General features: G+C 40.7%; 1 protein-coding gene and 1 non-coding gene across 4 annotated transcripts in view; both read right to left on the bottom strand.

The window, feature by feature from the left end:
• The window catches only part of TTC28 (tetratricopeptide repeat domain 28), a 557,344-nt gene that overhangs the window by 225,049 nt on the left and 314,841 nt on the right, over window positions 1-17,454 (bottom strand). The gene's annotated exons all lie outside the window — the stretch shown is intronic.
• On the bottom strand, window positions 11,027-11,098 carry TRNAC-ACA (transfer RNA cysteine (anticodon ACA)). The gene has a single exon. It is a non-coding gene; the product is annotated as a tRNA-Cys (tRNA).

Raw genomic sequence — 17,454 nt, forward strand, 5'->3', positions numbered from 1 at the left:
AAAACCCCAGGCCTGTGCAAGACAGAGCTGTGGAGTCTTGAATTTAAATCTCACAAGTTGTGTAGAATCTCAAAATAAGAAATCAACATTGAGAACAAGTCCTAGACCATGGAAACCCCTGAGTTTCTTCAGCAGAAGCAAACGCAAAGCCATCTGTAGGAACTCTGCTACAATCATAAAGACGATCTTGCCATTTGAGAACAGCACGGACCACACAAAAAACCCATTTACCAAGAGGGGGTCACAAGACACAATAAATTGAGAAGTAGCACCCCTAAAAAGTGACATAACATAACTGTGGTTGTCGCCAAAAATATCCAACCCTTTGCCTCCAGGGCGTGTATGCCTGCACCTTGTGGCCAGCTTGTAGGTAAGCAGCACGCGTCACTTCCAGTGTGAGACCCTCCTGTCACCACTCTGATGTGACAACAAGCAATGTTCAAGATGGTGGCTCATCTCTCGGTCTGGGTCTCTGAGTGGCTCTAATGATCAGAGACTCTCTCTAACAACCTGCAAAGAACATACAGAATAAACAAAATATGCACCTTAGTTGTTCTAAACCACTGAGATTTTTTGGTTGGTTGTTATTGTAGGATAACCTAGCCTGTACTGTCGAAAATGAAAATAATTTAGAAAAACTAATAAAACACATTTTTAGCGTGATCAAACAGATTTTTTTTTAATGGAAGAGTGACTAAAAAGTCAGGAACTGTGACTAACAAGTGTAGGTTATGTTTTTGAGAAATGTGTCTTGCTTTGGTGGTAAAGAAATAGCATAGTAGCTAAAAAAAGGAACATAGGGCAAGGGAACTACTTTTTCTAAAATAGGAGAGACCTGAAGATATTCATAAGATTAATGATAAAGAGAAAGAGGTTAACATAGGGTTAAAGACAGACAAAAAGAACTACATATTGTTTATCACTTCATCTAAGCTCGCTAAGCAAATCAGATAAGAAGTCTTAGCTGATTTTTACCACCACTGTCCTCACAGAAATCCTATTTCCTTTCTTTATAACAATTAAAAACCTGTGAAAAAGATAGCCCCAAAATTTTCTCCGTAAAATAAAATAATTGGCCTCTACTGTTGTTGTTCAGGCACTAAGTTGTGTCCAGCTCTTTGCGATCCCATGGATGCAGCTGGCCAGGCTCCTCTGTCCTTCACCATCTCCAGGAGATTGCTCAGATTCATGTCCACTGAGTTGGTGACTGCCCTCTATACTCTTATTTTAGTCCTCCCATTTTCTACCTTCCTTAGCAGAAGCCAGCATACTATAAATTAACACACTATAGTTGGATTTGTCGGTGCTCTTAAGTGATGGACGTTACTTATCAATGCCCTTGTCTTTTAAGACAGAATGCTCAACTTTCGGTGCATAATTTGCACCAAATGTGAACAAAGGCTGAAAATATGAACAAAAGCTCACTGCGCCCTAGTCAAACAATGAAATTTCATGTTATAATGGAAGTTCTGATTCTACAATTACATCTAACCTACTAGGCAGGAGCTTCAAAGATATATTTTCAGCATTTTATATATGTCTCAAACTTTAATCTTTTCCTTAATTTACTAGGAGATATCAAAGGAAGTCAAACTGAAGATAAAGATATATTATTTGGGGCAGGGCCAATAATTTTCCATCTTAATCTCAAATGTATTAATTTATGAGACCCACATATCTTTTTGTTAATATTAACACTTTTATATTTAAATTTCCAATCATTTTTATAAAATAAGGGCAATATGCAATAAAACATACAAATTATTACACAAACTCACTCACAATGAGTTTGCCAAAGATGGCAATAGGAGAAGACATGTGTAATGTCTAAAACTGGCAAGTGACCTAAACTCTAGAACACAGAAGGAATGCCTGCAAGTCAACAGGACAGCAACTCCAATAAAAACAACAACCCCAACAACATCATCATGATGTCTAACGATTTATAGAAGAGGAACTTAAGGGCAAACAAGAACATAAGCAAATGCTCCGATTTGTTAGTAATGAAAGAAATGCAATTAAAACAATGAGGAAGCATGTTATACTGTTTAGACCAACAAAAATTAGAATCCTAAAGAAGGCCAAGTGCTGACAGAGATGTAGGACACAGGAATGTATCTGTGGAAATAAAGACTGATACAGCCACTCCAGGGAAGAATCTGGCAGTTTCTCGTTAAATCTAGTACATGTATAATCTATGGCCTCACACTTCCAGCTGAGTATATATTCCAAAGACATTCTCACCACACCCAGAAGGGAATGAACCTGCAGGTGATCTTCGCAGCACTGCTGTGGTGGTGGGAAGCTGAAGTCCATTCCTGGGGGCTAAGTGGGTAAACGTGACGGATGCACACACATCAGAGCGGCAATCGCTCTTTAGCAGCCACTTACTATTGCTGTCATTGTTGTCATTTTTCTGTTTACCTATCTGTCTTTTCCTCTGAACTGTGAGCTCTTCAAAGGCAGGGACTGAATCTTATTCATCTCTGTACTGAAGTCATCACACACTGTTCCTAGCATATAATAGGTGTTCGTTAAATATTTAATGAGTGAATAAAAATGGATTTAATAAAACCTCTAAGGTGCAAAAACAGTATATATAATGTCTGAGAATACAATTTTTACTTCTACATAAAAAAACAACTTGACAGCAGCTGCAATAATAGTGGTAATTTAACATTTTGGGTTTCTTTTTCTTTTTTTTTCAGTTTGGACTCAGAGTACCACAGATAACAAAGTAATTGATGTTAGTTCAGAAATACTTAGGTATATCACAAAACCATGAGAAATGGTTCTAGGATATAAGACAAATGCTAGAAAAATCTAGTTCAGACTGTTGTAGATATCCTCAGATCAAATCACATTTCTAAGAAAAATGTGCTGCATGTTCAATGGATGGAGCATCAAATATGAAAAGACAGCTCAATGGGTTTACATCATATTTTTTAAAAAAAATGAATCAGCTAGCCACCTTTATGTATGATGTCTAGAATCCACTAAGAGCAGCTATAATGGAAATGTCAAACGAAACTGCTTCACTATTTGCCTTTAAAAGTGTTGTGCTGCATTTTAAAGACACTTAGATATTTGGCATCAAAAACTGTGGTGACAAGGTCACATGATTTCTCTTAGAGGAAAGCACAGAGAAAGAGGAAGAGGGCAGAAGGAGACCGCCATCTGGCAGCAGAGGCAGAAAGTCAGTTTTCAGTCCCAGACCCTCTACAGCTGAGGTTTCTCCCAAGGACAACGAATCAACCATCAGTGCATTTATCAGAAAAATGTCTTCCCACAAAACTGGTATGTTCAGGTAACGCTGTGTTCTCTTGAATGAACGCTTCAGAGAAAAGACAGGAACAGATGTGGAAGACGTAATAATTTATTAGGAATTAGTAGAGCTTGCACTTTGTTTAGCCGTTCCAAGGCAAAAACTCATGGGACATAAACGTACTTATACACAATTCTCTTTTCATGAAGCAGAAGTGGAAAACTAGTAGTTGTGATTCTGCACTACAACATTAAAGGGGACAAATTTTAGACTAACTCTCAAGGACAGTACTATATTCATTCCTTTTAGCTAATTAAACAGAAGTGGTATATTCCACCCATCTGGAGAAGAATGAGGTTTAAAGTTCTTCTTTTATATCTTTTTGAAAAATATATGAAAGCAAAAGGGAATCTCAACAGCTAAAAAACAAAATCTCTATTTCTTGGGAGCAAGAACTAGAATTATCATTATAGTCTAAATCTGAAACTTAGCCTTTTATTATTTTTTTGAAAGAAAAAAAGGAATTCGTTTTTAATATAATGAATTTGAGAAGTAAAAGGTGAAATTATCAAAATCCAGAAACCAAATGAACAAGCTTTGTAAAAACAACACAGCAACAAAATCTGTCATTGGAAAAAACGTATCCCCCAAATGAACCTGTTCTTTTCATAACTTGTTTGGCATGATTTCACATCCTGCAAATATGTGCGTAAAGAATGACAGGCCAGTGTTTCCCGGACTCAGAACGGGTCAGAAGCAGGCTGGACTCAGGACTCGCTGTCGCGCTGTGCCAGAGGGCTTCTCGGTCTTTCAAGTGACTCTGGCTGCAGTTACAGGAGAACGGGCACACGACGGCGACCACCATCCCCTCCTCCTGTCTCAGGAACATCACTCCTGTTTCCTCCTATTCCCCTTCTCATCCTTGGTGTTGAACAGGATATTGTGACCACATTCATGGTACAGCATCGTAATATGACTCACATGTGACTTTACCTCCTTATACAAGGACTCTGTAGAGGGGGTCCTTCTGCTCTGCTTATGCCTCTGCTCCTTTGCCTGGACTGTTTGGGATGGAAGTGGTAAAAATCTGTACATTTCTTCCAAGCCTCAGGAATACTGTCCTCACCTAGATCCTTGATTTCTCCCAAGGACAATTAGCTCACTCAAAAAATAATTATTGAGTACTACCTATGAAGCAGTATTTTAGATGCTGGGGTATAGCATCTAAAATTGTTGTACCTCTGGGGTACAAAAGAGGAAAACACACACACAAATACTGTCATCATGGAACACCACTCTAGTAGGAGGAAATCCACTTCATGGATAACAGCCTTTTTACGGCAAAGGGGCTTCCCTAACTCAATGAAGCTATAAATCATGCCTTGCAAGGCCACCCAAGACGGATGGGTCATAATGGAGAGTTCTGACAAACTGTGGCCCGCTGGAGAACCACTCCAGAATTCTTACTGTGAGAACTCCATAAACAGTATGAAAAAGCAAACACATGTGACACCAGAAGATGAGCCCCGTCCCAGGTCAGTAGGTATCCGATACGCTACTGGGGAAGAACAGAGGGCAATTACTAATAGCTCCAGAAAGAACGACCAACCTAGAGAGCATATTAAAAAGCAGAGACATTACTTTGCCAACAAAGGTCCATCTAATTAAAGCTATGGTTTTTCCAGTGGTCATGTATGGATGTGAGAGTTGGACTGTGAAGAAAGCTGATTGCTGAAGAATTGATACTTTTGAACTGTGGTGTTCGAGAAGACTCCTGAAAGTCCCTTGGACTGCAAGGAGATCCAACCAGTCCATTTTAAAGGAAACCAGTCCTGAATATTCATTGGAAGGACTGATGCTGAAGCTGAAATTCTAGCACTTTGGCCACCTAATGCTAAGAACTGATTCATTTGAAAAGACCCTGATGCTGGGAAAGATTGAAGGTGGGAGGAGAAGGGGACAACAGAGGATGAGATGGTTGGATGGCATCACCAATTCAATGGACATGAGTATGAGTGGGCTCCAGGAGTTGGGGATAGACAGCGAGGCCTGGCATGCTACAGTCCATGGGGTCGCAAAGAGTTGGATATGACTGAGCGACTGAACTGAACTGAACCAGAAAGAATGAAGAAGCTTGGCCAAAGCAGAAATGACGTTCAGTTGTGGATGTGTCTGGTGATGATGGTAAAGTCTGATGCTGTAAGGAACAATACTGCACAGAACGCTGGAATGTTAGGTCCATGAATCAAGGTAAATTGGACACGGTGAAGCAGGAGATGGCAACACTAAACACGTGCGTCTCAGGAATCAGTGAATTAAACTGGACAGGAATTAAGAGTGCGTGTGTGCTCAGTCATGTCTGCCTCTTTGTGACCCTGTGGACCGTAGCCCACCAGGCTCTTGTATCTATGGAATTTTCCAGACAAGAATACTGGAGTGGGTTGCTATTTCCTACTCTAGGGGATCTTCCCAACCCAGGTATTGAATCTGCGTCTCATGAGTCTTCTGCGTTGGCAGGCAGTTTCTTTACAACTGAGCTACCTGGGAAGCCACAAAATGAACAGGAATGGGCAAATTTAATTCAGATGACCATTATATCTACTACTGGGGGCAAGAATCCCTTAGAAAAAATGAAGCAGCCATTATAATCTATAAAACAATCCAAAATGCAGTACTTGGGTGCAATCTCAAAAACGACAGAATGATCTCGGATCATTTCCAAGGTAAATCATTCAACATAACAGTAATAATCTAAGTTAATGCCCCAGCCACTAATGCCAAAGAAGCTGAAGTTAACTGGTTTCTATGAAGACCTACAAAACCTTCTAGAATTAACACCAAAAAAGATGCCCTTTTCATCATAGTGGATAGGAATATAAAAGTAGGAAGTCAAGAGATAACCTGGAGTAACATGTAAGTTTGGCCTTGGAGTAAAAAATGAAGCAGGACAAAGGCTAATAGAATTTTCTCAAGAGAACACAGTGGTCATAGCAAACACCCTCTTCCAACAACACAAGGGCCGACTCCACACGTGGACATCACCAGATGATCAATACCAAAATCAGACTGATTATATTCTTTGCAGTTTACAGTCAGTGCAAACAAGATCTGAAGCTGACTATGGCTCAGATAGTGAGCTCCTTATGCAAAATTCAGGCTTAAATTGAAAAAAGGAGGGAAAACCACTAGGCCATTCAGATATGACCTAAATCAAATTCCTTATGATTACACAGTGGAGGTGATGAATAGATTCAAGGGATTAGATCTGGTAGACAGAGTGCCTGAATAACTATGGACAGAAGTTTGTAACACTGTCCAGGAGGCAGTGACCAAAACCATCCCAAAGAAAAAGAAATGCAAGAAGGCAAAGTGGTCGTCTGAGGAGGTTTTACAAATAGCTAAGAAAAGGAATGAAGTGAAAGGCAAGGAAGAAAGGGAAAGATATACCCAAAAGAACAGAATTCCAGAGAATAGCAAGGAGAGATAAAATAGCCTTCTTAAATGAACAATGCAAAGAAACAGAGGAAAACAATAGAATGGGAAAGACTAGAGACCTCTTCAAGAAAACTGGAGATATCAAGGAAACATTTCATGCAAGGATGGGCATGATAAAGGACAGAAACAGTAAGGACCTAACAGAAGCAGAGGAGATTAAGAAGAGGTAACAAGAATACACAGAAGAACTATATAAGAAAAGTCGTAATGACCTGGATAACCATGATGGTGTGATCACTCACCTAAAGCTGGAAATCCTGTAGTATTAAGTCAAGTGAGCCCTACGAAGCATTACTATTATATGCACAAAGCGAGTGGAAGCTATGGAATTCTAGCTGAGTTATTTAAATCCTAAAAGATGCTGCTGTTAAAGTAAGGCACTCAATATATTAGCAAATTTGGAAAACTCAGCAGTGACCACAGGACTGGAAAAGGTGAGTTTTCATTCCAATCTCAAAGAAGGACAATGCCAAAGAATGTTCAAAATACTATAGAATTATGTTCATTTCACATGCTACCAAAGGTTATACTCAAAATCCTTCAAGCGAGTCTTCAGCAGTACCTGAACTGAGAACTTTCAGGCATACAAGCTAGATTTAGAAGAACCAGAGATCAAATTGCCAACAATCAGTGGATCATGGAGAAAGCAAGGGAATTCCAGAAAAACACCTACTTATGCTTCACTGACTACACTAAAGCCTTCGACTGTGTAGATCATTAACAAACTGTGAAAAAGAAGAGAATACCAGACCACTTTACCTGACTCCTGAAAAAAACTGTATGTTGGTCAAAATGCAACAATTAAATTGGACGTGGAACAACTGACTGGTTCAAAATTGGGAAAGGAGTATGACAAAGCTATATATTGTCAATCTGCTTATTTATCTTATATGCAAAGTATATTATGAGAAAATGGGCTGGATGAAGCACAAGCTGGAATCAAGATTTCTGGGGAAAATATCAACAACCTCATACATGCAGATGATACCACTCTAATGGCAGAAAGCAAACAGGAACTAAAAAGACTCTTGATGAAGGTGAAAGAGGACAGTGAAAAAGCTGGCTTAAAACTCAACATTCAAAAAACGAAGATCATGGCATCTGGTCCCATCACTTCATGGCAAATAGATGGGAGAAAAGTGCAAACAGTGACAGATTTTACTTTCTTGGGCTCCAAAATCACTGCAGACAATGACTGCAACCATGAAATTAAAAGACACTTGCTCCTTGGAAGGCAAGCTATGACAAATCTAGACAGCATATTAAAAAGCAGAGACATCACTTTGCTGACAAAGGTTCATATAGTCAAAGCTATGGTCTTTCCAGCAGTCATGTACGGATGTGAGAGTTGGACCATAAGGAAGGCTGAGCGCCAAAGAATTGATGCTTTCAAACTGAGGTACTGGAGAAGACTCTTGAGAGTCCCTTGGACTGCAAAGAAGTCAAAGCAGTCAATCCTAAAGAATATCAACCCTGAATACTCGTTGCAAGGACTGATACTGAAGCTGAAGCTCCAATACTTTGGCCACCTGATACAAAGAGCCAACTCACTGGAAAAGACCCTGATGCTGGAAAAGTTTGAAGTCAGAAGGATAAGGGGGTGGCAGAGGATGAGATGGTTAGATAGCATGACCAACTCAATGGATGTGAATTTGAGCAAGCGCCAGGAGATAGTGAAGGACAGGAAGCCTGGTGTGCAGACATGACTTAGCAACTGAACAACAACAACAAGGAGGAAACAGATAACAAAATTATATAAGGCCATGACGTAGTTAGTACAGTAGAAGACATTATGTGCTATGGAGAAAAAACAGAGCAGGAAGGGGAGTGGGTAGGGAATACCTGCATTGGACAGGATGGTCTAAGGGAGCCTCATTGGGAGGTTTGCTGTGCCTGGAGAAGGCAGGGAGAACCAAGAGATGAAGTTAGAGAGGAACAGGCGGTCAGAGTTCGGGAAGCCACTCGAAGAATCTTGGCTTTTATTCAGTGTTAGATAGGAACTTATTTCATTGGTTTTGAGTACCAGAGATGCATACTTTGTCTTACTATTTTTTAACTGGATATTTCTGATGGAAATTAGTAGGTGTCCCACATAAAAAGAAATAAAAAAATTCAAGTCAGGTTCCCTAATTAATTAGCCCTCTCTAATTAGTAGCTTTATGATTAACACAGTATCTTAACACATTTAAAGCTCTGAGAGTTCATGCAGAAAGACTTCTACTAAGGTTATTTTTTAACCTTTGATATCACATGCCTACTAGGCCCATAGAATCCTTTGATTATCAAACATCTTACAAAAAACAGTTCAGAACCCAGTTTAGGAAACACTGAACTAGACAATTTTTAAGGTCCTTTGAGATATAATAATCTAAGATTTTGTAATCAGAAACATTTTAATACAAGCCTAACTAAACTGATATTACATAACATCAACAAAATTGCTCATGAAAAACAGATGAAATAACTTCAGGCTTTAGATGACAGTGCTTTTCCTCTCTCTTGCTACAGGGAAATAATAACAAAGAGAAGGGAATCATGAATACTTGGAAGCAAAATTAGGGCTTTGACACACTGTGATACTAAGCAAAATCAAAGCTGAAGTCATCAGTTCAAGCAGAGACCCCTCAGTGGCTCTTGTCTGCCACATAAGAGTAGCTTTACAGCTTGAACTATTACAACTAACACAACCCTGCAGCCATTTATATCTGACACAAATGTTTATCTCAGCTACCGACTTTGTAAATTAGACTTTATGCAAACAATAGTTCTGAGCCACTAAACTAGAAAAATAGTTTTCCACACTGCAGCATGGCTAAATTAAAGTTACATTTTTCAAAGCAATATATTCATTACACAATTTCTTTCTTTAATCATCTCTTACATCAAAGTATCTCAAATGCTTCATGCAACCACAATATCACTCAGTCACTAAAATCTAATATAAATGAACAACCTATTTCTATAGCTTCATCTCTGACACAATTAACTACGAGCTGTATATATAAATGACAGGTCTACAGATTTCTATCTGTAAGGATCCCAAGAAGTCACGCATCATACACACGATTCCTTATTATACATAGATACCTCGGTTAGACTGTATTGTTGTGCAGTCACCCAGTCCCGCCCAGCTCTTTGCAACCCCATGGACTGTAGCACACAGGCCTCTCTGTCCCTCACCATCTCCCGGAGTTTGCCCAAGATCATGTCCATTGCGTCAGTAATGCCATCCAGCCATCTCATCCTCTGATACCCTCTTCTCCTTCTGCCCTTGATCTTTCCCAGCATCAGGGACTCTTTCAATAAGTCAGCTGCTCACATCAGGTGACCAAAATACTGGAGCTTCAGCTTCAGCAGCAGTCCTTCCAATGAGTATGTAGGGTTGATTTCCTTTAAGATTCACTGGTTTGATCCCCTGGCTGTCCAAGGAACTCTCAAGAGTCTTCTCTAGCACTACAGTTCAAAGGCATCAGTTCTTCAGCGTCCTGCCTTCTTTATGGTCCAGCTCTCACAACCATATCACATGACCACTGGAAGACAACAGCCTTGACTATATGGACCTTTGTCGGCACAGCAATGTCTCTGCTTTTCAACACACTGTCTACGTTTGTCATAGCTTTCCTGCCAAGAAGCAATCGTCTTCTGATTTCATGACTGCAGTCACCATCCTCAGTGATTTTGGAGCCCACAAAGAGGAAATCTGTTACTACTTCCACCTTTTCCCCTACTATTTGCCATGAAGTAAAGGGGCTGGATGCCATGATCTTAGTTTTTTTAATATTTAATCTTAAGCTGGGTTTTTCACTCTCCTCCTTCACCCTCATCAAGAGGTGTTTTAGTTCCTCATTGCTTTCTGCCATTAAGAGTGGTATCATCTGCCTATCTGAAGTTTCATGTTTCTCCTGCCTATCTTGATTCCAGCTTGTAACTCATCCAGCCTGTCATTTCTCATGATATGCTCAGTATATAAGTTAAACAAGCAGGGTGACAACAGATAGCCCTGTCATACTCCTTTCTCAATCTTGAACCAATCAGTTGTTCCATACAGGGTTCTAACTATTGCTTCTTGACCCACATACAGGTTTCTCAGGAGACAGGTAAGATATTCTGGTATTCCCATCTCTATGAAGTGAAGTGAAGTGAAGTCACTCAGTCATGTCTGACTCTTTGTGACCCCATGGACTGGAGCCTACCAGGCTCCTCAGTCCATGGAATTTTTCAGGCAAGAGTACTGGAGTGGGTTGCCATTTCCTTCTCCAGGGGATCTTCCCAACCCAGGGATTGAACCTGGGTCTCCTGCATTGTAGGCAGACACTTTACCATCTGAGCCACCAAGGAATCCCATCTCTATAAGAGAGTGTTATTATATGCTGTATTATACACAGATAATCCAGTTAAGGTCTAAGGCAGGGACTGGCCAAATATTAGCCCAAGAGGTCTAACTTTTCTCTCCAAAGGGCAAGCAAAGATGAGAAATATGTTATCCCACAAGCCCCAACTGGCAATAAAGAAGATATCATGGCTTTCCTCATGGGGAAGGGTAGCTCATAAGACCAGACAATGACTACCAGAAGTCAGTTCCTCATGAGACCACAAGAGGTGCAATATGGTTGACAAGTAAGCATATTAGATGCAGGGTGGGAGCCAAGCTACAGAACCTTAATAAGGGGTAAGAGGCAAAGGTAGATCAGGAATTAGGCCTGGCAAAGACAAGGAAGACAAGGGCAGACAAGCAGACAAGGTGGTCTGGAAGAGTTCCAGAATAAAGGTTAAGATACACAAAGTGGTTTCTAAGGAAGCCACAGGATGGGTTTTCACGGTGAAGCTTTATGTTGGATGTTGAATAAGAGATAAATGAGACAGTTTCTGGCATCAAAAGATAAACAAAAATAACAATAATGGCTAACATCTATTACATCTTTACTATGTGCTTTCACTATGCATGATGTTAGTGTGTTATGTGCATTTTTAATCTCTTTAACAGCCCCATGAATATTTTCTGTTTTTACCCTCATTCTACAGATAAGTAAACAAATGTTGAGAGAGGTTGCACAGCTAACTTGAGTGTTTTTAAAAAATAATGTGACTCTACTCATACAACTCAACAGCAAAGAAAGCTAAACGATCTAATTCAAAACTGGGCAGAAATGTCCATTCAGATAGACATTTTCCCAGAGAAGATATACAGATGCCCAACAGGTACATGAAAAGATGCTCAACATCTCTAATCATCACGGAAATATAAGTCAAAACCTCAACGGTACATCACTTCACACTTGTTAGGGTAGCTATTATCAGAAAGTCAAGAAACAACAAATGCTGGGAGGATACGGATAAAAGGGAACCCTTGAGCACCGCTGGTGGGAATGCAAGTGGGCACAGCTATTGTGGGAAACAGCACGGAGGTTCCTCAAAAGACCCAAAACAGCCCTCAGGATCCAGCAATCCCACTTCTGGGAATTTACCAAAGAAAGCAAAAACACTTGCCAAAAACAGACACACACCAGCCTGTTCACTGCAGCATTACTTACAATAGCCAAGACATGGAAGCAACCCAAATGTCATCAGTGGACGAATGGATAAGGAATGTGTGGCATGTATACATTATCTGTTGCTGTTTAGTCACTAAGTTGTGTCTGGCTCTTTTGCAACTCCATGGACTATAGCCCGCCAGGCTCCTCTGTTCATGAGATTTCCCAGGCAAGAATCCTGGAGTGGGTTGCCACTTCCTTCTCCAGGGGATCTTCCCAACCCAGGGATTGAACCTGTGTCTCCTGCACTGCAGGCAGATTCTTTACCCCTGAGCCACCAGGGAAGCCCTGATATGTATGTATGTATGTATGTACATATGTACATACACACACACAATAAAATATTCTCTGCCATTAAAAAAGAATGAAATCTTGTTACCTGCAAAAACATGAATACACCTTAAGGGCATTAAGCTAAGTGAAATAAGTCAGAAAAAGAAAAGCAAATACCCTTTTATCTCACTTTTATGTGGAATCTTGAGAAAAAGAAAAAAGCTAAACCAAAACAAACAAACACCTGAGCTCACAGATTCAGATAACAGAATCTGGTGCCTGCCAGGAGTAGTGGCAGGGGGATGGGCAAATGGTTCAAACTGCCAGTTATACAATAAGTAAGTCATGGGGATATAATGTATAGCATGGCAATCCGTCTAGTCAAGGCTATGGTTTTTCCTGTGGTTGTGTATGGATGTGAGAGTTGGACTGTGAAGAAGGCTGAGTGCCGAAGAATTGATGCTTTTGAACTGTGGTGTTGGAGAAGACTCTTGAGAGTCGCTTGGACTGCAAGGAGATCCAACCAGTCCATTCTGAAGGAGATCAACCCTGGGATTTCTTTGGAAGGACTGATGCTAAAGCTGAAACTCCAGTACTTTGGCCACCTCATGCGAAGAGTTGACTCACTGGAAAAGACTCTGATGCTGGGAGGGATTGGGGGCAGGAGGAGGAGGGGACGACGGAGGATGAGATGGCTGGATGGCATCACTGACTCGATGGATGTGAGTCTGAGTGAACTCCGGGAGATGGTGATGGACAGGGAGGCCTTGCATGCTGCGATTCATGGGGTCGCAAAGAGTCGGACACGACTGAGCGACTGAACTGAACTGAATACTGTATTGCATATTTGAAAATTGTTGACAGAATAAGTTTTAGAAGTTATCATCAGGGACTTCCCTAGTGGTCCAGTGGTTAAGAATCTGCCTGCCAATGCAGGGGACATGAGTTTGATCGCTGATCTGGGAAGGCCCCACATGCCACAGAGCAACTAAGGCCACGCACCACAACTACTGAGACCATGTACCTAGAGCCTGTGCTTCACAACAAGAGAAACCACCATAAGCAGCAGCCCACGCACTGCAATGAAGAACAGTCTCCAGAGTTACTGCGGCGATTTCTCAATGTGCAGAAATATCAAATCATTATGTTGTACACCTGAAACTGACATGTCAAGTGTACCTCAATAAATTCTTAAATCATGAAACTCTACTACATCTGTCCTTCACATGTCACATTACATGCAGTAGTCTAAAATAAGCATCTCATGCCTAGCGGCACAAAAATGAATAGCAACCCCCCAAATTAGCAAGGCATAAATTATTTTTTCTTTAGTAATAAACATTCAATTCTGAACCGGGACAACTTCACAACATGCAATCTGCCTTTCATTTCCTATAATCATTCTACTTCCCTATATCTACACTATTCACCTGTGTCAATTCTGATATACATGTGAAGCAACGCAGACAAAAGAATGTAATGCTGTGTATTCTTTTTAAATTCTTCATTTATTTATCTCTTATTTATGACTGCATCAGGTCTTAGTTGTGGCACGAAGGCTTCTCTCTAGTTGTGGTGCATGGGCTTAGTTGCCACGTGGCATGTGGTGTCTTGGTTCCCAGACCAGGGATCAAACCTTGTCCCCTGAATTAGAAGGCAGACTCTAAACCACCAGACCACCAGGGAAGTCTCAGTGCTGTGTATAGTGTTCAAATGGTTTATCAGTGCTCACTTACTCCCTCCCAGTCAGTCTTTACAGAGAGAAGGAATGAGAAGAGGTGTGTATCAGATCACCTGCTGAAATACTTTCTCAAGGAAGGTACCTCAGTTTACAAATACGTAGAACAAAGATGATACTCTGTAATTGTGTGGCTTATTTTAAGGATTAGAGGAGACACTGCCTGTACCCTGTGGGACACAAGAAATAATCAGCAAATGGTAGCTGTTGTTATAGTATTACAGGTTTGCTAAATGACATATCCCAAGGAATTCTCCAGGCAAGAATACTGGAGTGGGTAGCCATTCCCTTCTTCAGGGAATCCTCCCAACCCAGGGATCGAACCTGGGTGTCCTGCACTGGAGGCAGATTCTTTATTGTCTGAGTCACTCAGTTCAGTTCAGTCGCTCCATTGTGTCTGACTTTGCGATTCCATGGACTGCAGCACGCCAGGCTTCCCTGTCATCATCAACTCCCAGAGCTTGCTCAAACTCATGTCCATCGGGTCGGTGATGCCTTCAGTCTTTCCCAGCATCAAGGTCTTTTCCAATGAGTCAGTTCTTCGCATCAGGTGGCCAAAGTATTGGGGTTTCAGCTTCAGTATCCGTCCTTCCAACGAATATTCAGGACTGATCTCCTTGAGTCCAGGGGGCTCTCAAAAGTCTTCTCCAACACCATGATTCAAAATTATCAATTTTTCGGTGCTCAACTTTCTTTATGGTCCAACTCTCACATCCATACATGACTACTGGAAAAACCATAGCTTTGACTAGACAGACGTTTGTCTGCAAAGTAATGTCTCTGCTTTTTAATATGCTGTCTAGGTTTGTCATAACTTTTCCTCCAAGGAGCAAGCATCTTTTTAATTTCATGGCTGCAGTCACCTTCTGCAGTGATTTTGGAGCCCCCCAAATAAAGTCTCTCACTGTTTCCATTGTTTTCCCATCTTATTTGCCATGAAGTGATGGGACTGGATGCCATGATCTTCATTTTTAGAATGTTGAATTTTAAGCCAGCTTTTTCACTCCCCTCTTTCCCTTTCATCAAGAAGCTCTTTAGCTCCTCTTCCCTTTCTGCCATAAAGGTGGTGTCATTTGCGTATCTGAGGTTATTGATATTTCTCCCAACAATCTTGATTCCAGCTTGTGCTTCATCAAGCCCAGCATTTCACATGACATACTCTGCATATGAGTTAAATTAGCAGGGTGACAATATACAGCCTTGACATATGCCTTTCCCAATCTGGAACCAGTCCACTGTTCCATCTCCTGTTCTAACTGTTGCTTCTTGACTTGCATACAGATTTCTCAGGAGGCAAGTAAGGCGGTCTGGTATTCCCATCTCTTTAAGAATTTTCCACAGTTTGTTGTGATCCACACACATTAGCAGTTCTACTCAAAAATCATCCCCTATGTTAGGCTGCTTCTGGGTGACCCATGCTAACTACTTACACACTTAAAATTCTTGGGACAAGACAAATATTAGAGAGAGTGATGTTAAAAAGTCAGTCATTTGCCCAAGATAATAATAGTAAATGAGACAAACTCAGAAAAACCAAGCAATAAACACTGAATCATAAATATCTTATGGTAGAAAATGTCCTTTGAAAGTTATTGATGTTCCTTCGACAGCATCCAGATAGGAGTCAGAAAGCCCAAATTATTCAAGGATAGCAAAAATTATTAGAGTTATTAAAAGGGTGCTTCTTGTAGGCTTTTGTACAGATAAAATGGGAAAAAATATGAAAGGGCTGGATAAACTGATTCACCATTTGTCCTGTTCTTCCTTCTTAAGACATGGACAGTAAGTTAACAGAAATCATACTGAAAATAATTCATGCTAAGTAATTTGTAACCTGGGTATATCATTTTCATATAATTATGCCACCACACTGAGGTAGAGTGATTGCACTGATAGTTCCAAATTTTCACCCCTCTCACCGAGGATGCAGTAACGGCTCGAGGCTCAGTCAAGTCCACTTGCTTATTAGGCCAATAAAATGTGCAAGTGTGATTCAAGCAGAAGCTTGACAAGAACTTGCTGCTCGGCTTTCATCATAACAGCATGCCCAGGGTGACCCGCTGGAGAATGAGACACACGGAACAGAGCCTGCTCTGCACGGCTGTCCCAAGGGATTTCTCAGACACATGAGGGAGGCAAGGCAAGGTCAGGGAAGCTGCCTCGCCAGCGTCCAGCTGACTTCAGCTGATGGCAGACACACGTTAGCCCTGCTGAGCCCAGCTCTGATCGGAGATATGTACACAAAAATAAATGTGTATTGTTTTAAACCACTGAGGTTTTGTGGCTGGTTTGTCATAAGGCATTACTGTAGCAACAGAATGCTGATATACATGATTATTAAGCATGTGAAAATTGTTTACTCACTATAAAGCCCAGACTCCACCAGAATGACTACATGACAGTATCTCAACTATGACCGAGTTGTGTGCGTTTGAACAGGGTTTGGGTAATCACTTTTCTTTGGGTGTTTCTAATCAGATTTTAATAAAGAGATGCATCAAGCATGGGACCTTTCCTATTATACTAGTTTTAAGCTCAAAATCAGAAGGCATCAAGGAAACTGAGCTGCCTAGGTCATATCCATTTGGAAAAATTATTTTGTGTAATGGCTGACTTCCTAGGTGCATGCAGGGGAGTAGCACGATACCATACTAAACCCTGGGCTAAATGCCTACAGTATCTTTCCTATTTCCAATTTCTGTGATTTCTCATTCGATACCTTGATAGAGAATCCTGTTTTCTAACTATACAGAAATATTAGTTTCCCGTGAGAAGAAAAAGCAGCTGGATTTCTATTTCTATTGCCTGGAAAGTCTTCTCCAGTATTTGAGAATCTAATCTTCGCATATCAATCTAGGAGAAACTCTATAAGCCGGGAAATCCACTGCTTTTAATAGCCACACGGGACACTGAAACAGCCAGGTGCCAGGACAAATGAAACTTAGCAAACAGGAATAAGGCAAGCCAAAAGATCTGTTTCTAAACTTCAGTGGGAGAAGGGCCCAAGTCACTGCTTTCTCGTGATCCTTTACCTAAGTCCAATTCCTTCCGTAATCAAGAGAAATAAAGAACAAGAAGAAAATATAAAAGTCTGAGAGTCATAATAATGAATGTGCTAAGACAAAATATTTTGAGTTCTTCAGAGGAAGCTT

This window comes from Budorcas taxicolor, chromosome 17 (assembly GCF_023091745.1).
Source record: "Budorcas taxicolor isolate Tak-1 chromosome 17, Takin1.1, whole genome shotgun sequence".
NCBI classification, from domain to species: Eukaryota; Metazoa; Chordata; class Mammalia; order Artiodactyla; family Bovidae; genus Budorcas; species Budorcas taxicolor.